This window comes from Monodon monoceros, unplaced genomic scaffold (assembly GCF_005190385.1).
Source record: "Monodon monoceros isolate NGI ecotype Baffin Bay Population unplaced genomic scaffold, NGI_Narwhal_1 Super_Scaffold_15, whole genome shotgun sequence".
Lineage (NCBI taxonomy): Eukaryota > Metazoa > Chordata > Mammalia > Artiodactyla > Monodontidae > Monodon > Monodon monoceros.
In genome coordinates, this window is record NW_021703771.1 from 32,087,903 (window position 1) to 32,110,843 (window position 22,941).

The 22,941-nt window shown below is 39.5% G+C and overlaps 1 protein-coding gene across 6 annotated transcripts in view; it reads right to left on the minus strand.

Moving 5' to 3' along the window:
• Window positions 1-3,347, minus strand: part of ASCC3 (activating signal cointegrator 1 complex subunit 3) — a 337,033-nt gene extending 333,686 nt beyond the window's left edge. For 4 of the 6 annotated variants that reach the window (XM_029223642.1, XM_029223644.1, XM_029223645.1 and 1 more), the window contains exon 1: window positions 3,092-3,312. The gene's annotated coding sequence lies outside the window, so the exon portion shown is untranslated. Of the gene's footprint in view, window positions 1-3,091 lie in introns of all 6 variants that reach the window. The other 2 variants (XM_029223639.1, XM_029223640.1) reach the window with 2 other exon arrangements.
• Between the last annotated feature and the right edge of the window lie 19,594 nt (window positions 3,348-22,941).

Here is a 22,941-nt window from a genome sequence, read left to right on the forward strand (position 1 = left end):
CATTTATCATTTTTACGTTGTTCTATTTGATTGGCTTGTTGGACATTTTATTCACTTTCAAGAATTTTTCTACAAGGACAAGTTGTCTCATTGGTAAGCAAGGATTTCCTCACCTGGAATGGAATATAAATTTTCCTTTATCAAATTCATATGCCATGTTTCTTAGCTACACACAACTGAATAACTTGCTAGTTACTGACTGCATTTGAAAATGACCTAGCAAGTCTTTGAAAATGCTGAAGAACATTAGCAACTGCCTCCCTGACTACTCCATAATCCTGAGATAAACTACCTTCCTTCTTTTGAAGTTCTGGTGTAATAAGATAGATACTATCCAAAATTAAGAGGCTCTTGAATTCATATGCTTTAATATAGAAGTTCTTCACAGTATGAATTGGTGGCACTGGAATCACTTGGGAGTTGCTTGAAAATAGACATTTCTAGACACCACCCCCCAAGATTATGATTCAGCAGTTTGACAATCTTTGGTTTAGTCATTAAATAACTAGGTATGAACTTTCTTCTCTTCAACTATAAATATTTCTTGCCAATTATCTTATTAAAACATATCCTGAGAATGCTTACTGTTACCGGCAATTGTCTTACATATTATATCTTTAAATCATGTACCTCTCAAAATTGTATCCTTATTTTCCATGTCAGTTCAAACCTTTGATAATGAATGCAATTCCTAAGAATTATCTTTAAAGAGGGAATCACAGAAGTGGAGGAAAACTAGTCAAAAACTCCAAAACCAGGAAGATAAAATGGGAATCTATCTTAATTTACAAAGGTCTCCAAGAGTTATTCTATTCAAATAACAATGAGGAGAGACAGACTGTAGTAGGAAGAAGCAGAATAAAAAGAAATTAATTCAGATGCCAATTTTTGTTTGATGGTAGAAAATCAGCTAACTTCTCAGGATATCAATTTTCTGATCAATAAAATGAAGAGGAATAACAAAATGATTTTTTATGCCCCTTTCAGGCTGAATGATCTGATTAAAATCAGAATACTCAAACATGGGTTGAATTGCATTAACTCTGTATCACAGAGACAGTTTCAGAAATAAATTAGGACAACCTATAAGACATTACCACAGCCAACGCAGAGCTGGAAAATGAACAAACAATAGACAAACTCACTCAAACATACTTGCTCATCTACATGCAAAATACTCAAATGAGATGGTACATATTGAATTAATGAACATCTATATGGGTCTGTCAACTATGTGCTAAGTATTATACCAGGCAAAAGAAATGAGAAATAAGATCCAGTCCCTACTTTAAGTAACTTTAGAGTATAACACACAATGCCTCCCTTTGGATGAGTACTAAATACAGATTAGATACCTTACTCTCTCCTCCTTGGTAATTATGCACTTTTTCTTTCCATAAATGTCTTTGCTGTAATTTCAGTTTCAGGTAGATATCTGCTCAAAGTTTCAAACTGTGTCACATTACATCAAGATTATTCTGTACTAAAAGGGCTCATGTTAACTACCTCCCCATGGAAGGTACTATGGGGCAATAAATTTACTTCATTCAACAAGTACTATACATTTTCCTCATGAATATGCTTTGTGCATAGAATGCTTATGAATTACAAGTTATTAACACATAGATCACTCAGACCAATGTAAAAACTGGAAAAATGAAGTATTATTTTTCAGGTAGAAACTGATTTCCAATTGTGAATTTTACAACTAAGCCAACTTTGCAAAAAGAAAACTTACTCCTCTTAACTGGCAAAACACTAGCATGCATACCATCTTTTTCATCAAAGGCAAAATCAAGTCATTCTGGGCAAGTAAAATAATCTGCTCCTCTTTCAATGCCACTTACATATAAACACTGACAATAACTTATTCTTGCAAAAAGCCTTGCTTAGGTCAACTAGTGATCCATGACATGAGCAGGAGCCCTAGTCCAGATTCTCTACTAAAAGGGTGATGGACTACAGAAAGTTCCATAAGTACCGACATCCTATGTCTCTTGATTTCCTAGGCCTAGCATAGTGCCTGGTACATATGAAGACATAAATAAGTGAATGACAAATGAACAAAAACTAAAACTATTCAGCAGGGATCACAACTTAAGCTATGAAAAATTAATTCATTTAAATAATATTATTTAGCTTACACTTAACTGGTATCTCTAAGGAGCATTTTTCTTATGCAAGAACATTATTATAATTATCATTAAAAATGAAAGATACATGAAGAGAAGCACGATCCAGAGTGGAATCAAAAGCTGAATTCTCAACTTCTGAGAACACTTTGAAAATCAGAAAAGTGATTTCAATCTATGAAACATGCAACCTGGTGATGGTGACCGCTCTTCAATCTAATCTTACTTAGGGAAAGAAAGACAGAAAATATTATTACTAGTTTGAACTACACATGTGATACCATTCATATAAAACTTTTAGCTTCCTATAAAATGTTTCTTTTAAACTAAACAGCAAAATACACGAACACACTGCAGTCAATGAATGAGTTAATGTGTGATAAGAAGCCTATTTAAAAGAACTGCCCACGTACCCACAACACCTCAGCACGCTTGCGCATACAACACTTATTTCGAAGTAACATTCTAGACTCCTCGATTGCTAAATTCACCATGGTCCACTCCCCACCCACTTTATTTACTTTTCAGTGTGGAGGTAAAAAACACAAGGAAGCTGATTTCTCTCCCAAGTCCACGTGAAGAAAACGAAAAAGTTACTACATTTTTGTAACGGGAAAAAAACACACAAAAAAACACAAAAAACCCTAATGAAAACAAATCACCCACGCACAGGAAAAATTTTTAAAAATTACCCATCTGGTCAACACGTTGTGGCCTAACACCTTGGCAACATGTGACTCTGGTTCATTTTTCGGTTCCCACCCCCACCCTACAAATTCCATGAAAAGGACGAGACTATCCGAGACCACAGACAAGTCTCCGGCCCCGAGAGGGATGACAGGTCCGGGCTTGCCTCCGGGGCCGAACGGGAATAGTCCAAGGGGCACCCTGGCCCCGCCTCCTACCGGCTTCTCAGGGCCGCAGCACCCCTTCTCCTCCTCCCACTTCCTTCTCCTCACCTCTCGGCCCCGGTTCATGCGCTTCTCATCTCTCCGCCAGCTCCTGCCTCCGCGCCTCCCTCCATTTCGGTTTGATCTTTACTTCCCACGCCGGGTGAGGGGCGGAGGGCAGTGCAGAGGATGCCAGCAGGCAGCTGCCCCGCCGCGTCCTAGTCCGCACCCCACACCGGGCTTGCCGGGTCCCCTCCAGCCACGGGGCAGGGTACGCGAAGACAGCCCGACAGCCGGACAGACCCACAGACCCGGAGAGGAGGGAGGGGGCGGAGCAAGCGCGGGCCTACACGTCACCCGCCCGCAGCGGCGCCAACGTCTGCACGTCGGCTCCCCCAGCCCCACCCCCCCGCGTGCGCGCGCCGCCGCCCCGCCCGCCGCCCGCCCAGCGCTGAGGGGGACCAGGCCTGCGGCGAGGGCGCGCCCCCGGGCGGGCGTGGGCGCGGGTGCGCGCGTTCCCGCGACTCGGTGTCTGTGGGGTGCCCTTGCGAGGCCGGGCCTGCCACCTCCAGATCGCTGCCTTAGCATCTTTCCCTGCAGTTACTTGAGTCGGTTCCATCTTCTCCCTGCCCTTCTCTGTGAGGTGAAGACACGGAGGAGGTAATTCCTATTACAGGTAAAGGAGAGAGGAGCCCTGAGTATGAGTGAAGAACCAAGTAATTGCCATTGTCATCGCCAGCCAGAAATCCTGGCTGCTGGTCACTTTATATACGGTTCCTTCCTTTCAAGTCCCGACTTCCTTAAGCTTTCTGGATTCTCAGTTTAGTTCTCTTAAAGTTACCTCTTCTAGTCGGTCCTTTTGTCGGGCGAACCCCACCAAAAACAAAATGCCTGAAGATTCCCTGGCTCAATTGAATCAGGAAGATGACATTAAGAAAAATTAACCTCAAGAATGTGCTGTATGTGTGTACAGTTCTAGGCTAAAAGCCGGGCATGCAAAGGCGGTATGAGTTAATAATGTGTTGTGGCTCCTTTTTTCACTTCCATACCCCTCTCGTAAGGAATGTCTTGACACCTCATAGAACCGTGTTTTATAGAGAGGCAGCCAATAGTGATCCAATTATACACTTCACTGCCCAAACTACTTCTGTAGTTCTGCGTTCAGTTCTAGATCAGGCACTTTAAGAAGACCTTAAAGAAGTTGGAATTATTTCAGAGAAGAGCAAAATGATGAAGAGTGCTCAAAAGCATGACAAATGAAGAAGTACTCTTTGAACTTGGGAAGATTCTCACAGAAGAGAGAAAGCTACTGGGACTATCTCTAAATATGTAAAAACTCATCATGTAACATAGATTTGTTTCATGTGGTCTCAAGAGATGCAGACTTGAGGGCTTCCCTGGTGGCACAGTGGTTGAGAGTCCACCTGCAGATGCAGCGGACACGGGTTCGTGCCCCGGTCCGGGAAGATCCCACACGCCGCGGAGCGGCTGGGCCCGTGAGCCGTGGCGGCTGAGCCTGCGCGTCCGGAGCCTGTGCTCCTCAACGGGAGAGGCCACAACAGTGAGAGGCCCGCATACCGCAAAAAAAAAAAAAAAGAGAGAGAGATGCAGACTTGAGAGAAACAGATTTCAGATCCTGAAAAGAAGATCCCCTTCTAGCACTCGCCAGAGAAGGTGTCTGCTTTAGGTTACATGGATGCCTTGACCCCTGGATTTGACTTTAAGTAGATTCTGAAGGCTTACTTAATAGGAACTAGGTGCGGGGGAGACAGGCATCAAGAGAAGAATTAGTTGATGGTTTTGTCAAAGGCGTTTATAGCCTTGAGAGTCAATCAGTTCATGGTTCCAGCCTTAGAATTTACAGGTTAGCTCTGAGACAAGTCAAATGCATCAAAAGGTAAAAAATGCAAGGAGGCTATATGATAATGAGAGGTACTAACAATAAGTTCTAGGAGTTTACATGACAGCTAGTTCTCATCACAGTTTCAGAGACTTGGGGGACAAGAAGGAAATTGAAAATAGACTGCTTAGAACTGCCCTGTCCAGTAGGGTAGCCACTAGCCAAATATGAATATTTATACTTGAAATGTGGCTGGTCCAAATTGAGACATGCAGTAAGTGTGAAATACACACCAGATTTCAAAGATTTAGTACAAAGAAAAAAATGTAAAATAGCTTAATTCTTATATTGATGACATGTTGAAATATTTGGTAGATATTGGGTTAGTATATTAAAACTAACTTCACTTATTTTCACTTTTCTAATTTGGCTACTAGAAAAATTTTAAATTACATAGGTCGCTTGTATCTTGTTCTATTAGATAGTCCTGACCTAGAAGGAAATATACTTCCTTGAACTCTAAGAACTATCTTTGTACCCTTTGTAGTCCTTGGGGGATTTTCCAAAACATTAATGGAAAGACAGTCTGATGACAAGATTCCTCATGAAGAGAAGGAAGACTTGGCCATAAAATATGCCATGAGCAAAGACAAGGAAACAAGACTGCAGATGCATTCTGTGGTGAGTAACCTGTCTATAGTGGAAGGTTCTTATTAGAAGTAGTGACAGAGTCAAAATTGGCTAGAAACTGGTCTGTAAGGAGAGACTCAATTTTGAATTTAGTTCTATAGGCAGTCGGGATTTGGCAGTTACCAACTGGGATTGTAAGATTATCTTGGCAATATTGAGTATAGTGGGTTGAAATTAATGGGTGGTTGGGCAACCAATTAAAACTCATTGTACTTAAAAATGTATTATACCAAAAAATGTTCAATAGAGGGTTGATTTAAATAAATTATTGCACATCTATGAAGTGGAATCAATTGATATGGAAACATATCAAGATATACAATTGAGTAGTTTACAAAACAATATATATACAATATGACCCCATATATGAAAAATTAAATATGTATGTGTATGTAACTAGATCATTTGACTAAAATTACCTTAATTATTCCAAAATTGTCTCAAAAACAAAATCTCAGGGTGGGGTATTTTCAGTGGCTCAACGAAGTCATCCATGTTTTTGGCTCTTTCATGTCTGTGTTGGCTAAAACTTGGCCAAAAAAAAAGACTCAATTCTAAAATAAGCCTCCCTAAACTTTTTAATGAACTGAGTTGGGAAGGAAAAAAAGATCACTACCATGGCAGACTGTTGGTTGCCTACCCAATCACCATTTTTGTCCTCTTCCTCACTTAATAAAATGAATTTGTTAAAGTTCCAAAGAACTAAAGAAATGTGAGCTCCTCCCATTACCCTGGTAGTAATTCTATTTCTGTTTGAATAAGAATGTTGTAGAGGTGGTCACATGTCCAAGGGATAGTCAGCTAGGGAGGATTCTGCAATATGTTTTATTCAAATGGCAAAATATATGCTTATAAAATATAGAGAGTTGTTCTTGGGTTTCTGTTACAGATGGTGAACTTGGCATACCATCTGCCAACTATTCTTTCCTAGACACTACTGAAATAAAAATGTAGAAGTAGAAAAACCAAAGAGTAAATAAAAGAATAAAGATATGTGTGTTTTTATGTATGTGCTTACGTTAAGGAGAGGACAGTAGGTAGAGAAGGGGAGAAAAGTAAATGAAATTTCAACAATTTCCTGGATAAAAAAGCTAATAGTAGTGATTTGACTATAATAACACCCAAAACGAACGCCTAAAAAAATATAGTGAAGACGCTACAAAAGAGTTGGTTGGGAGCATGGCAGAGGGCAGAAGTGAGAATAAGGGCTGAAAATGGAGGTAACATTCTAAATATGGTACAAGTGAATCAGTCACAATACACATTTCCTTCCCTCATCCATGCACACTGTGAGCAGACAAAGACACATCTGCCACCAGACAAAAACAGAAACCAAGGGCTTCCCTGGTGGTGCAGTGGTTGAGAATCCGCCTGCCAATGCAGGGGACACGGGTTTGAGCCCTGGTTCGGGAAGATCCCACATGCCGCGGAGCGGCTGGGCCCGTGCGCCGCAACTGCTAAGCCTGTGCTCTGGAGCCCACGAGCCACAACTACTGAAGCCTGTGCGCCTGGAGCCCGTGCTCTGCAACAGGAGATGCCACCGCAATGAGAAGCCCACGCACCTCAACGAAGAGTAGCCCCCACTCACAGCAAGTAGAGAAAGCCTGCATGCAGCAACGAAGACCCAACGCAGCCAAAAATAAAATAAATGAAATAAATAAGTTAAAAAAAAAAAAACAGAAACCAAAAAGACCCCAAAGTCTCCTCCAAATTAATTGCACAAATAGTAGAGAAGAAGTGAAAACTTTTATGTTGACAACACAGAGCAAAACCACTATTGTTCTGGCATTCAAAGCCAGCATTGAGAGAGCCAGCTAGCTACTTGGCCACCAGTCCTAAAATGAAACCTGATTTCTGGCCCTGCCCTGGCCGTGTATTCACAATTTCCACACAGGAGAAAGAGCTGGAAGACATCCTACTTACTAAAAGCAAAGGAAAACCACATCAATGACCAGCTCTTTTTATGTAGGAACATACAGTGAAGAATCAACAGGCAAATCAGGAAAATCACCATTCTGAAAGAGAAAGACAGAGAAAAACAGAGTAACTAACTCCAAAGGAAGCCATTAAAATTCAGGAAATAAAAAAGGACATTTTTTAAAAGCACTCCAATTTATATACTCCAGTATTCAGGATATATTGGATCTATAAGATACAAACCAAATATTCTGAAAAAAGAGGAACCACGGAAGAAAATAGAGTTCCAAGACACTAAAAACATGATTACTTAAATAAAAAATTCATTGGAAGTATTGGAGATAAAAATCAAGGAAATCTAGAACATAAGATATAAAGACATAAACAGAAAACATGAAAACAGATGAGTCATGGAGAGCCAATCCAACCAGCCAATTTAATCAGTAGAAGAGAAGGAGATTTTTTTTTTAAGTGAGAAAAAAAAATCAAGAATAGAATCTATGAATAATAATAAACCTGCAAATTTTCCAAACATAAACATTTTACCAACAAAGGAATAAAAATAAGACCTACTCAGCAGCACTGGATCTAGAAGACAATTACAGAATATTTTCAAAGTTTTAATGGCAGATATTTTTCAGTCTACAGTTCTGTACTCATTCAATTTATCAATTAACTACAAGAGCAAACTAAAGATATTTTCAGATCAGCAAGGATGTAGAACTAAAGAAGACTTTCCTCTGGTATGATCTTTTAGAAAGTTACTTGACCATATACTCCAGCAAAATAAGGGCAAAAACCAAGAGGAAACCATGGAATTCTGGAAAAGGTGTATCAATCCTAGAAAAAGGCAAAGAAAAAAATCATGCAAGAGTGCCGTGCATCGTCTAGAGAAGGAAGCAGTGTAGATGGGAGCACAAAGCTGAAGGGTTCAAGGAGCAAGTCTTAGAGGAGGAAACGCAGGGGAGGGGGCAGGGGTGGGTAGAGGGGGCATTCAGTAGAATAGATGGTAAGGTAGGGGATTTGAAAAAAATGAAGTTGTAGTAAATCAAATGGTGCAAGGATAAAATGTAGACAGGGGTAGTTCCTTAAAAGAAATTCAGAAAAGGTATTATCAGGAAAAGGATCAAAACAAAATGTATCCATTATACTTAGGATTGGAAGGAAGAAAGAGAGCTAGCAAAGGAGAAGAGTGGTCAAAGAGATAAGTGATAAGCTAAGATATATAGAATTATTATTTTTTTTAAGTCATCAACAAAGTTAATTCCTGCTCAAAGTCAAGGAGAGTAGAGACTGGATAAATGTCCTTGGAGATTTAGGTGATTGATGAATTGGAATCACTTTTAGTAACCTGATAAAGATGGAATCATATGGAAATGTAAGCGAGTAAATGAGAAGTGGGAAAATGAAAACACTGCTGATAATCATTTTTGTCTAAAAAAGCAAGGCAATACATGAAGAAATATTAGAGTCCGAGAGAGACTTTTGTCTGTGTGTGTTTTTAAGATAGAAGAGGAGGGGCAAGGATTGATAAAGGGAAAGAACCTATAAGAAAGAGATGAGCTAAGTAAGGAAATAAGGAGGTAAGGGTAGACAAGGATGCACTGAAGACCATGGGTGAGGTTTTTCTTTATCTTGGTAGAAGGAAGTTTTTCTGTGAGATAGGACAGAAGAAGTAGAAGATGCTTGAATATACAGGAGTAAGTTCAAGGTATTGAGGTATGTGTAGCTATAATAATTTCCAAGTTGAACATATGAAATGAAAGTTATGCATCTTTTAGCAGCCTTGAAATTATGAATTGTTCAGTGGATGAATATTTTTAACTATTTCTTATAAGATAATAAGATGCATTAAATTTTCATAAAATATTACAAAATACAAAAGCCAATTTCAAGGATGCAGTCAAGGTTAGGTATTAAAAAGCAACACCACTCAAAGTCAATATAAAATATGCGATGAAAACTACTATTCACCCAGTTCTTATTGGCTGTTTTAACTTGATATCCAATTGGTTTTCCCAAATGCCAGGTGATACCCCGTGGTCAGTGTGAGAATGCATTTGAGTATATATTTGTGTGTGTGAATGGGACTTTGGGGAAAAAAGATTAGAGGCAGTTAGCTTCAAAACTAATTTTTAACTAGTCTTTTGATAGCAGAAGCTAGGTCTGGTTGTCTTATACAAGCAAATGATCCACCCAAAGTTTGGGGCTGAAACATGTTTATTCCTTAAAGTACTGTGTGGGAAGGGAAGAATCATTCTGTGCTAACTGTTGCCATTCTATGATTACCCCCATGGATAAGGTGGGAAATTGCTTAAGCTATATATAATGAGACCCAGAATAACAGTAGCTTAAACAATAGACATCTCATATAGAGGATGCATGGATGATCCTAGAATGTTGTACTTTCTTTCTCGATTTATTCATCCAGGGACACATGCACCTTCTCATTGCTCTGCCATTTCTAGGGTGTTGTCCTCATTTAATAGTCCAAGATGACTCACTGTCATGACCATATTCCAAGTAGCAGTCCTAAGGAAGAGGAGGAACCAAAGGACATCCCTTGGGAAACTGAAAGTATACCTATCACTCACAGTCACATGGCCATACTGAGTTGCAAGGGAAGCTGGGAAATGTAGTATTTATTTCAGGCAACCCTGTACTAAGTTAAATAATCAGGAGGTAGGAAATATTTGGAGACAAATGTTTCACCCAGAATACTTTCCTTCTTAATTAAAGCAAATATACTGGTATTAAACAGATAAGAATAGCCTCTTTTCCCTTCTTACCAGAACTGAGCCAAAGGGAACAGAAGAGAATGTCAAGAATAACTTTTATCTCTTTCTAACACATAAAAAGTGAGCTAGTAAAAATTGGCAAAATGAAATCCTGAACAGTAATTACTTTAAGGATTAATTTTTCCTGAAGTTTAACCTATTCTTAAGCATGTTCAATGTCGTCAAAGTGAAGTTTTCATTCATTCTACCCACAAGAAATTAAGCATATATCACAAAATCCACACTTTGCTAAGCAGTGTGACACATTCCAAAGAAACACATGATATGATCTCTAGTCTCAAGGAACTTAGAGGAATTTACAGTTTGGGTAGAAGACAAATTTAACACTCAAGACGCTTCAAGAACAATTAAGTGCTGAGTTGCATGATACTTACTTTATGAGTGCAAAAGGAATTCAAAGTAAAGATAGGCCACCTCTGGATACAAGACATTAAAAACCTTTGTGGAAATAGTGAAAATTGAACTGGGCATATAAGAATAGGTAGAACAAAATGTTTCATATGCAAAATTATGAAAGGTTTATTTGTAGGATTAATCCTAGAGAATAAACACATACTGAATTTTAAAGTGCAAGCTGTTGCTGATGGTAGCCTAAAGGCTAAGAATGACTGATTTGGTCATCTATTAACAAGTGCCATTTCTGTTTTTTGCTTTATGTTTTATCCACAAGTACTAACAGAATGCCTGACACATATTAGACACCAAGTATCTGTTAAATAAATACAATTTTTCTTTTACCCTCAGTGTTTCTTTTATTATGTGACAAAGGACTTAACATTTTTCTACTGAGGTATAGCTTTTTTAAAAAACTGAAATGTACCAAAGTGTACAAATCTTAATTGTACAGTGCCATATACCACCTCATGTAACTACTACCCAAATCAAGTTATAGAACATTTCTAACTCTACCAGATATTCTTATGACCCTTCCAGTCAGCACTCAAATCCCCTCACCCCACCGCAGCCACCCCAAAGAAGCCACTATTCTGATTTCTATCAATATAGATTATATTCCTAGTTTTAAAATTCATATAAATAAAATAATATATCACGCAACATTTTTTCAGGTTTTTGCTACCTTGATCTTAATTTGTGAGGCTTGTTGATACTTGAAAGAGAGATTTCCACCCTCCATTTTAAAGTCTTTTCTTATGGAAAAACCCTAGAAAAGTATGGAAAAGGTGTTTAGTAGGTAGTAATATACATTAGAGCTGTCATTGGTCTTTGAACTTCAAAGACAGTTTGTGCTTACTTTAAGTGTAGGCAAGACCAGCGTAACTCCATCCTGCACTATTATAGTACAGCTTGGTAGTTCCAAAATGACAGTCAATTTAACTTGCTGTGACTTTTTTACTCAGACAAATCTGGAACTCCCCTATGAGAAGTTTAGGTCAACTACAAAGTTAGAGGCACCGTCCTTATACAAAAACACCCTCACTTCTGACACCAACTGTAAGTTTGCAGGGGTATGGGTGGGTGGGGGTCCCCAAACTACCTCAGTTTCAATAATTTGCTGGAAAGACTCGTAAAACTCACTGAAAGCTGTTATACTCATGGTTATGTTTTATTAAAGGGAAAGGATACAGATTAAGATTAGTCAAAAGCAGACACACATAGAGCAGAGTCCAGGAGGGTTTCAAATGCAGAGTTTCAGTTGTCTTCTAGCCACAGAGTCAGGACATGGTACTGTTCCAACATTGATGTGTGACAACATTCACAGTGAAATGCCAATCAGGGAGGCTCACCTGAGGTTGGTGTCCAAAGGTTTTGGGGGGGGCCTTATTATGTAGGCTTGATTGATCGCCCAGTTATTTAATCCCAGTTTCCAGGTCTATGGATACTTTGTGACTCAAAGCCCCCACCCTAACTCACACAGTTGGACCTTTGGAAGGGCCAGCCCCCAAACTAAGACTGTATGGGTGTGGCCAGTCCCCACCCTAGATCCTATTGTTAGACAACCCAGTAGGACCCAAGGCCCTCAGGCAAACGGCAGATACTGTAAGGCTGAGGGCAAAGGCCAGGCCTTCTCTCTGGGCGAGCCCCAATTCTTTACTACATAACCCCTAAATCTTCACTTCTCTCACTGGAGAATTTGTTGTTTCTGAAACCTGAAGTTAAATTGTTTCTTCAAAATATTTTTTCTCAATGATTAATTTCATGAGTTTGTTGTTTGTTTTTTTTTTTTTTCAGTACGCGGGCCTCTCACTGCTGTGGCCTCTCCCGTTGCGGAGCACAGGCTCCGGACGTGCAGGCTCAGCGGCCATGGCTCACGGGCCCAGCCGCTCCGCGGCACGTGGGATCTTCCCGGACCAGGGCACGAGCCCGCGTTCCCTGCAGCGGCAGGCAGACTCTCAACCACTGCGCCACCAGGGAAGCCCGTGAGTTTGTATTTTTAAGGATTCTGAATTATTATGAAGTATCTCAGCGTATTTGACAAGAGAGTTAAGATTGGAGCAGGAGCAATAACATTTTCTTTCTCCCTAATTGTCCAATATATATAAATACAAGGATTCTACCAAGATTACGGACTTGTACTTTTGAAAGTTGGGCAACAGCTACACAATAAAACAGAGTTTTCCAGGAGCAATAATACCAGAACTGACAATACTAAAAGACAAGTATGAGTTAGCAACATTTCAGTGATTTTGAGGCTTGGGGATTGGGTAAGACTCCCCTAGAAAGAGTGTAAACTCCCAAAAACCTCCATAAAGAAGGGTGAAATTGTCTAAAATTGTCCCTGTATTTTGAACATTTTTTCTTTACATGAATGTGTTGAGGAATTGTCTCTGAGGAACTAATGCCATTATGGCTTAAAATGAAATTAAAAGATTTAAAGAGTTAAGGTGCCACTTGTTTATGTCAAATTTCTGTTTAAAATAATTTTTATTACTATTTTGATAGGTTTAGCTCTCTTCCTAGTTTAAAATGAGTTGTGATTGTTTTGTTCTTGTTAAGATATAGTAAGACACAAAACAAACTGAAACAGGCTGAAAACTGAAACGCCACCTTAGCAGGACCAGAACAATTAAAGTCTATCAAATCACAGGTCGGGCAGGCAGATATTATAGAGTCATTGATCAGGAAGCGCAAGGTTCAAGTCATGGATAAGATTCCGATCTCAAAGGATCAAGAGGCTCAGACTAAAAGCTATGTTTAGCTAACTCTATAGATTGATTCAAAGGTTCATTCAGCCTTTCATTCAAGTGATATATTGTGTATTGAATACCTACTATGGGTCAGCAGACACAATAGCAGAGAAGACAAACACTGTTGGCTTTTAGGGATGACAGCTAACATTCATTGCCCATCTATCTGCCCTTTTGCCAGGCATTGTGCTAATAAGCACTTCTTCCAGAACTCTATTATTCTCACTTTTATTATCTAGATTTCACAGGTAAGGAAATTTGAGTCTCTAAGAGGTTGACAATGCGTCTAAAGGCCTCTTGGCGCATCCTCCAAAGCTGAACTTTCTTGCTAGCAAAAGGCCCTCGTGGGTTGCGTAGCCTTCTCTTCTCTCACTTTCAGTTTCTGTGCTGGATACAAGAGCCCCATCTTTTGGCAAGATGTGGAACTTCATAAAGGAGGACTTTGACCTGGGGACTGATGACAAAGGTGTCAAGGGTTACCTCATTCCCTTCTTTATTGAATGGTTTATCATCTAGAATCCTAGTATTTTCTAGACCAGAAGAAGGGACTCGTTTTGGTTACAGCTCTGTCTGTTGGTGTTTATGTTGCTATTATGCAGAAGAAAGATAGAAAAATAGGGACAGATAATTAATTTTAGTATTAGTACTTAAAATATACATCGAAGGTTGCTTAAAAATGTTCTTCGTTTAAAATGTGATATGGATTTTATCAATTGCGTCATTTGAAAATTTAAAATCTAGGTACAATCAGTGTACAATGATAAAAATTGTCTGCTTGAACATAAAGCCTCAGATTTACGCATCTCTGAACAGACCTGGTTATTTAACAACCCCTAAAGTGAATTTTACAAAATAAATTCTGACATATACGCTCTATGGGAGAATTTCTCTTTTTAAGCTTTCACAGAGACACAGCAAGAAATTATAAATACATATATAAGCAAAACAAGTATAAACAACAATTTTTTATTAAGTGTGTAGCACCAATTATAGTGTTTCCTTTTATAAAAGCAGAAAGAGTAAAATATCCTCTCATAGTTTGAAACTCTGGAAATAGAGAACCATATCCTAAGTGTGTTGAGACCACGTCCTACAGAAATGAATGGGGGTTACTAATGCCCACAACTGACACAAGTGCCAGAAGCCATCTTTTTCTGTTTAGCCATCTTCTAACCTAAATGAACCAATTCAACTTCCCACACTCCTCTGAGGAAGCCAACATCTAAGGTATTATTTTTATTTCGTTAGATATGTTTTTAAATTGTTAACGCAGAAATTTATTGAAACCCATTTATATAAAATTCATTTATGTGTTTTAAAGACAAAAAAATGTACATAGTCCTCAATATTCAGGCAATCAAATCCATTCTCAGAAGTGCTTTGCAAGAAGATGGACTTCATTGCCCAGCCCCACAAAAGATCCTCTTGTTTATACTCCCGAAGATGAGATCTCAAAACCTCTGCAAAGACTGAAGAGATAATTAGCAAAGAACTCCTCCAAGATGTGATGCCTCGTCATAGAGGTGCAGCGCAAGTGAGGCTTCAGAGGCGTGTGCGTGGAGTGCGGTGAGAAGAGCCAGGGGCCCAACGGGATGGCCCCACCTGCAAGGCACAGCCAGCATGGCCTCCAGGGCCCCTTCCTCCTCTTCGCCTTCTGATGCCGGCATTGCTCCTGGAGGTTTAGGCTCTGGAAGGGCATCTGTCACTTTACTAGATTCTTGACCTGAGGGGTGATGAGCAATATTTACTAAAATTCTAATTTAGTCTGCATACTGGAGCAAGCATAGCTTTTGACATAGCCAAAATGAAACCTTTTTTTTTCTCTCACAATTCGTTTAAATTTTATTGGAATGGATTACTTGTTCCCGGAGGAAAACTCCCATGAGATTATAGTTTTATTGTTGTTGTTATTGTTTACTTTTAGATAATGTAACTTTCCACTGTCATTTTAGATCACAAACGCTATTGTGATTCAGTAGACTATTTAATACTAGACTATTCACTAGAGTATAAAAATGAAAGTGAAGAATTGGATTTAGTGTAAATTCTTCTCCCTTCCACCAGCTTATTTAAGCCTACTTGGAGCCAAAGGCCTGAACTGAAGAAGTGGGGTGGGCCTTCTCTCTCCTTTCTCCATATGGCAACATCCTCCCGCCCCACTTAGCGCTGTCATTTCCAGGGACACACACATTCCTTACAAGCTGGGGGTTGAAAGGAGGTCAGGAGATGGAGGAACTTTCTTGCTTGGCGACACAGCCTGGTGGTTTCCCTCTCTGATTCTAAAAGCAGGGACCTGGCAGGTCCTGATTAAAGGCAAATGATTAAAGCAGACTCTTTCTGTTTGGGGGCACTTTTGAGGACTCTGAAGGTTCTCAACTAGATGCTCCCAACTCCTGCAGTCCCCTGACTGATGCATCTTTCCTTACTCAGACCCTGGGAAGCCCGCTGTGCACCTATACTTTCTTTTTGAGGGGAACCTCTTTCTCCTCCAGATGGCTTTATTGGACAGACCCCAAGATGACCCACTCTTGCTCTCTTCTCCCTGGCTGATGCCCCTTGCCCTGGTAAGTTTTGGGAGTGAAGGCCAGTCCTAAAGCAACGGCACGCTTCTGGCTCCACCAAGTAGTCAGTCATGCTCTTAGCCTCTAAATTTCCTGGGGTGGAAGTGGAATCACATCTCAGTGTACAGTACACTTTAAGCATTTTGGGACATTAGTACACTAGTTCTTTGCATTTTCCACGTGCAGAAAACACATTTCAAAGCTCTTCTCTGGTCCCCTGGCAGTAACCCCATTAGACGTGAGATTGGCAGGTCATGCTCTATTCCCTGCAGGGGGTAGGTGCCTACAACATAGTTGCAGTTCTCTGAAGAAGCTTCTTTACTTTCTGTGACACTTGTTTATATCCTAAATCTGGTTGAAGGCTCAGAGAATCATGTAATAGTTTCTTTTTTTGTTTTTTTTAACAAGTATTTATTAGGAGAAAAAAGTACAGTACATGTGGATAGATACATGGGCAGACTCAGAGAGAGAGTCCCATGTAATAGTTTCTTGAACACATTTCCTTTGTAAACCTGCCTATGGAGAGGAGAAGGTATCTCATACTCACCTGGGTATCCTGTCATCCGTTGGTGCTTCAGTAGAAACTATGCCAGAAAGAATCCCATTTTGAGATCCTCTTAGAAATAGAAGCACAAGGAATAAGGACACGTTATAGAACCTAGGTGTGAGCAGCATTAGTACACATCAGACCAGGGTCTGAATATTTCTTAAATTTGTGTTGTTTTTTCCTCATCTCTATTACCACCATCTCTGTTCAAAACTTCATAATCTCTTACTAGTACTGTTGAAGTCACTTGTCTCTGCCTTGGGTTTTACCCCTGTCAAATCTCTTCTTCATAATACCACCAGATTGTTTGACCTAAAATGCAAATATTACCTTGTCACTGATCTGCATTAAATCTTTCAAAATCTTCCAATAGCCCTGCCCTAGAAGCATGCTTCTCAAATATTAGAGTGCATACAAATGATCCGTGAATGTTGTTAAAATGCAGATTCTAATTGAGTAGGTTTGGAATGTGGCCCCCACTTCTACAGTTTTAAAAAGCTCTGAGGTAATGCTGCTGCTGCTCCAAAAACCACACTTTGAGTACCAAGGCCTTAGAGTTTTGGCTTCTTAGTTGTGCCATTCAAAGTCCTAACTGAACATACCTGATTTTATTTCTTATCTCTCCATATGGCCACCATTTATATTTCTCAGAAAAAGTTGTTTTTTCTTGTCTGATGGCTGCTGTAACAAATTACCACAAAATGGGTGACTTTAAAACAACAGATATTTTTTTCTCTCACAGTTCTGGGGGCCAGAAATCTGAAATCAAGCTGTCAACAGGGCTCTGCTCCCTCCAAAGTCTTTGAGGGAAAATCAGTTCCTTGTCTCTTCCACCTGCTGGTAGCTCCAGGAGTTCCTTGGCTTGCAGCCTCATGGCTCCAATCTCATTGCCTCCCCCTCTTAGGTTTCAAAACCCTCTTTGCCTCATATCTATAGGAATGCATGTGATTGCATTTAGGGCCCATGCAGATATTTTGTGCATGAGCCCTAAATCCTTTATTTAATCACACCTTCTGCCATATAAGACAATATCCCCAGGTTCTGAGGGTTAGGGTGTGGACATGTCTTTATGGGGAGTCTCTATGCAACCTACTACATGCGTCTTTTTAGAGAGCATGTGGCATCCTGTGAATCATAGCTTTATTGGAGGTTTGTTATGTGTCAGCCTAGTAGCATTTTACTTACGTAATAAAAATATGACTATACCCTTTGAGCAGCCTTTTCTCTTGCACCCAGCCCACTCTGAGAACAGACTCAGCACTTCTTCTGGCATTCCCTGCAAAAGCAAGTCCAACTTCAAAAACATTGGCTAGTAATGTAAATGTTATGAAGTTTTCTTTGGGAAATGTACCTTGCACACAACAGAACAAACTTTAAGCAACCTTCTTAATTAGATATCTCTGTTCATCTCTCATTTCAAAATCTCATTCTTCATCCATACAGACTCTAGATCTTGTCTTCATCTCTCCCTTTGCCTACACTGATTCCCAAGTCCCTTTATTGTAATGGGACATTTTGTTACAGTACCCCTCAGTAAAACAGAATTATTAAAGCTATAAGCTTTAATTCATTTCTTTAGACTTAAATTCCTTCATTTATTATAATCATCAACAACAACCCTAGGAGGTAAGATTTTATAGAGATATAATAATAACTTACCTAATGTCATATAGTAGTAAGTAGTAGTACTAGATTCAAATCCAGATTTTCTGGTGCCAAAGTCTATGATTTTAACCATTATTAAAATAATGGTTAATTTTGACATCGTATTGAGATATCTATTCTGTGCTTGGCTTCTAGACAAATGTTTCCAAAAAGAAGTCTCTCACTCCGGATCCCCTAGAAGAACTAATGAACCAGAACCTCTGGGAACTGGGCCAGGTCCTACATTTTTAACAACCTCTCAGGCAGTTCTTATGCAGTCACTTAAAGAATAAAGCCTGTGGTTGATTTCTCTTTGTGGTTATTTATCTTGTCATCAGTAGCTTGCATAGTGCCAAGTTCAGGGCAAATATAAAAGTAAGTGTGTTGAGTTAAACCAAATTGACTTAGGGTTCTTCCTAACACTCATCAGTGAAGACTGCTTTCAGTATCTGAGGTGGAAATGAACCTCCAAGAGAAGGTTAAGTGCATTAGCTGTACAATTTTGAACGAATCAAGACAGAAAACTTACAGGTTATGAGGTACTTGGAAATCTTGAAATGTATTGTGCTTGTATGGTATTAAATCTAAGTGAAACTTCAGTTAATCTCAGAGTTTGGACCTCTGTGCTAGTTGCATTTTTGAATGCCCTTCACTCCAAAAGAGGCTATATCCAAAGGGCACTCACTCTCTTTTCCCTTATCTTTTCTCATTAGCAAATTACCGTCAGGGAGGTAGGTCTGCAGAAGAATTCTGCTCACATGGTCTGGATAAGGAAACGATATTTTTCAATAAATTACTCCCTTCACAGGAGAAAATTAAGCACTAAATTGACAGTGTGAGGCCTCCTAAATTGTGGACTATAGGTCATAATTCAAGAAATAACACATTTCATTAAGAACCTGATGAAACAGCTGAGTGAAGCATCACAGGTTCACACTCTTCCCACCTCCACATTCCTTCCTCCACCAACCTGAAAACCAGATCTAATTATATTTCCTCCTTTGGGGTTCAGAAAGAGTATGGGCAGACCATCACACCTTCCCATACAGTAATATACCAGTAAGGTACATGGATGTCATATTTTCATTGAATTTGACAATGAAATTTTAATTGAGTTTGAACCCTTGAATTTCTTTTTTTTTGACCCTTTAAAAAATATTTTATTTTTTAAGAGCAGTTTTAGGTTTACAACAAAATTAAGAGGAAGCTATGGAGATTTCCCAAAGACCTCCTGACCCCACGCATTCGTAGCCTTCCCCATGATCAATATCACTCATGAGAAAGTAAAATTTTTTTACCAAGAATGAACCTCCACTGACACATCACAATCACCCAAAGTCCATAGTTTACCTTAGAGTTCACTCTTGGTGTTGTACATTCTACAGGTTTGGACAATAGTATAATTATATATATCTATCATTATAGTATCATACAGAGTATTTTCACTGCCCTAACAATCCTCTGTGCTCTACCTATTCATCTCTCTCCCTGCTATGCCCTTACAACCACTGATCTTTTTTACTGTCTCCATGGTTTTGCCTTTTCCAGAGTGTCACATGGTCGGAATCATAGTATATAGGCTTTCCAGATTGGCTTATTTAGTAATATGCATTCAAGTTTCTTTCATGTTTTTTCATGAGCTTAATAGCTCATTTCTTTTTCTTTCTTTTTTTTTTTTTTTTTTTGCGGTACACGGGCCTCTCACTGTTGTGGCCTCTCCCATTGTGGAGCACAGGCTCCGGACGCGCAGGCTCCGGACGTGCAGGCTCAGCGGCCATGGCTCACGGGCCCAGCCACTCTGCGGCATGTGGGATCTTCCCGGACCGGGGCATGAACCCGTGTCCCCTGCATCGGCAGGCAGACTCGCAACCACTGAGCCACAAAGGAAGCCCTCATTTCTTTTTAATGCTGAGTAATATTCTATTGTCTGGATGTACCATAGTTTATTTATTCATTTACCTACTGAAGGACATCTTGGTTGCTTCCAAATTTTGGCAATTATGAATAAAGCTGCTATAAAAAACCTGCATATCAGGTTTTTGTGTGGACATAAATTTTCAATTCCTTTGGGTAAATACCAAGGAGCGAGATTGTCAGATCGTGTGGTAAGAGTATAGTTTTGTAAGAAACCACCAAACTGTCTTCCAAAGTGGCTGTACCACTTTGCATTCCCACCAGTAATGCTACCAGAGTTCCTGTTGCTCCACATCCTCACCAGCCTTTGTTGACAGTGTTCAGGATTTTGGCCATTCTAACAGGTGTGTAATGGTATCCCATTGTTGTTTTAATTTGCATTTCCCTGATGACATGCTGTGGAGCAACTTTTCACATGCTTATTTACCATCTGTGTATCTTCTTTGGTGAGATGTCTTAAGATTTTTGGCCCATTTTTTAATCAAGCTGTTTGTTTTTTTACTGTTGAGTTTTAACAGTTCTTTGTATATTTTGGGTAACAGTTCTTTACCAGATGTGTCTTTTGCAAATATTTTCTCCCAGTCTGTGACTTCTCATTCTCTTGACATTGTCTTTCACAGAACAGAAGTCTTTAATTTTAGTGAAGTCCAGCTTGTTAATTATTTCTTTCATGAGTTGTCTTTGGTGTTGTATCTAAAAAGGCATCACCACACCCAGCATCATGTAGGTTTCCTCCTTTGTTATCTTCTAGGAGTTTTATAGTTTTGCATTTTACATTTAGGTCTGTGATCCATTTTGAGCTAACTTCTGTGATGGTGTAAGGTCTGAGTCTAGGTTCATTTTTTCACGTGTGGATGTCCAGTTGTTCCAGCTCCATCTGTTGAAACACTTTGTCCCATTGTATTGCCTTTGCTCCTTTGTCAAAGATCAGTTGACTGCATTTATAGGGGTCTATTTCTGGGCTATTTGACCATGGTTTTTATGAAAGAAACAGAATTACAGTCTTTTTTTTTGCGGTACTCTGGCCTCTCACTGTTGTGGCTTCTCCCACCGTGGAGCACAGGTTCCAGATGCGCAGGCTCCGCGGCCATGGCTCATGGGCCCAGCTGCTCCATGGCACGTGGGATCCTCCTGGACCGGGGCACGATCCCATGTCCCCTGCATCGGCAGGCGGACTCCCAACCACTGCACCACCAGGGAAGCCCCAGAATTACAGTCTTAACTGCTCAGCCTCCCGTAGCTTCCATTGTCCATTGCCTTGGACAGTTGCTGAACAGAGTCAAACCTGAAAGTGGGTACCAATTAACTTTTCATGTCTGCAAGATTCTGTAAAACACATCATTCCAGTTAAGTTTAACAGAAGCCTGGTTAGCTTCTTCAGCGTCTAATTAGGCAAAAGAGAATCAAAGGGCAACAACCAGTCATTGTTTAGGAGGAAGGAAAGGGAAAAAGTATTGTTGCTGCTGCTTTTTGAACTTGCAAAACTTCTATCTTTAGTTGACTCAAGACTGGTGGGCCCAGCTGTGGGTGCCTAATACTACGGGCTATTGGTCCAACTCAGAGAATGAGTTTAGTTGCAGACTGAAATTAGGAATACTGTGCTGAGCCCCCAGGTTGTCAGTTCAGTGCCTCTTCTCCCTGTGCACTCTGCATCCCCCTGCTACATTCATGGACTGCCTTTGCTGACTCGCCTGCTTCTCATGCTAGACTGTGGGGAGCTCTTTGTTGCTGAGTCTTTCTTTTTCTCTGTATCCCCATGACTAGCATTGCGACTAGTACATAATACGCAATTCAGGTTTTTAAAAGTTGAATACTTTCTTTCAACCTCTAAACAACTTCTAGTGCCTTTCACTGACATTAGGAGCTGTGAATATAGAAAAATATAGTACCATCTCTAGTGGAGGAAGCCTATCTTGGTGGTTAAGAGCATGACCTCCAGTGCCATACTGCCTGGGTTCGTACCCAAACCTGCCTCCTATTAATCATGTCACCTTGAACAAGTTCCTCGAGTGCTCTGTGCCTCAGTTTCTCACCTGTAAAATGGGGATAACAACAGTATCCATCTCATAGAGTTGTTGTGAGAATTAAATGAGTTTATATATATATATATATATATATATATATATATACACATATATATATGTAAAGTGCTTGGAACAATGCCTGGCGCATTAATAAGTGTTATCTGTTATTATCATGATTATTATGATTATTTTTCAAATAAATTGGTGGAGAGCAAACCCTTGAATTTCTAAGGTGTTTTTTAGTTGCTTTCAAATGAAAGACAACATTCCCAGGTTTTAAAGTCTTTGGTATTTTTTTTTTAAAAAAAGAGGTTTGTTTACTCAATACTTAAAATGTTTCCCCTGTCTTCTAACATTTATTGTTTAGTAGAGGAAACTGGAGCAATCCAATTGCCTCTCTCATGCAAAGAAAGCATTTTTCCTCATAGGTTTTTGCCCATTTTAATTAGATTATAAAGGAAATTTCCTTTAATACATTTTTTTTCTATAATAAATCTATGTGGAGATTTATTTTGGATTTTTTTCTAGGGAAGCTCTGAGCATTTCTCATCCATATACTCATATCTTTACTTAAGGGATTCTTTCTTCAGCTATGTCTTTAATTATTATTCAAATTATTCTAATTTCTTAATCGAAAAACATCTAAAGTTCTTATATTGCATTTTTATTCTGTCGGTCATATTTATCAACTTCTGCTTTACAGTTTTTTAAAAAATCTATCCATCTATCTATTTATATGTGCATATAAATGTATATAACTGGAAGAGGTTAGACATTCAGTAGTTCCTTTTCTGCTCTGTACTGTGCATGTTAATGCTTCTGTTATATTATTTATTCC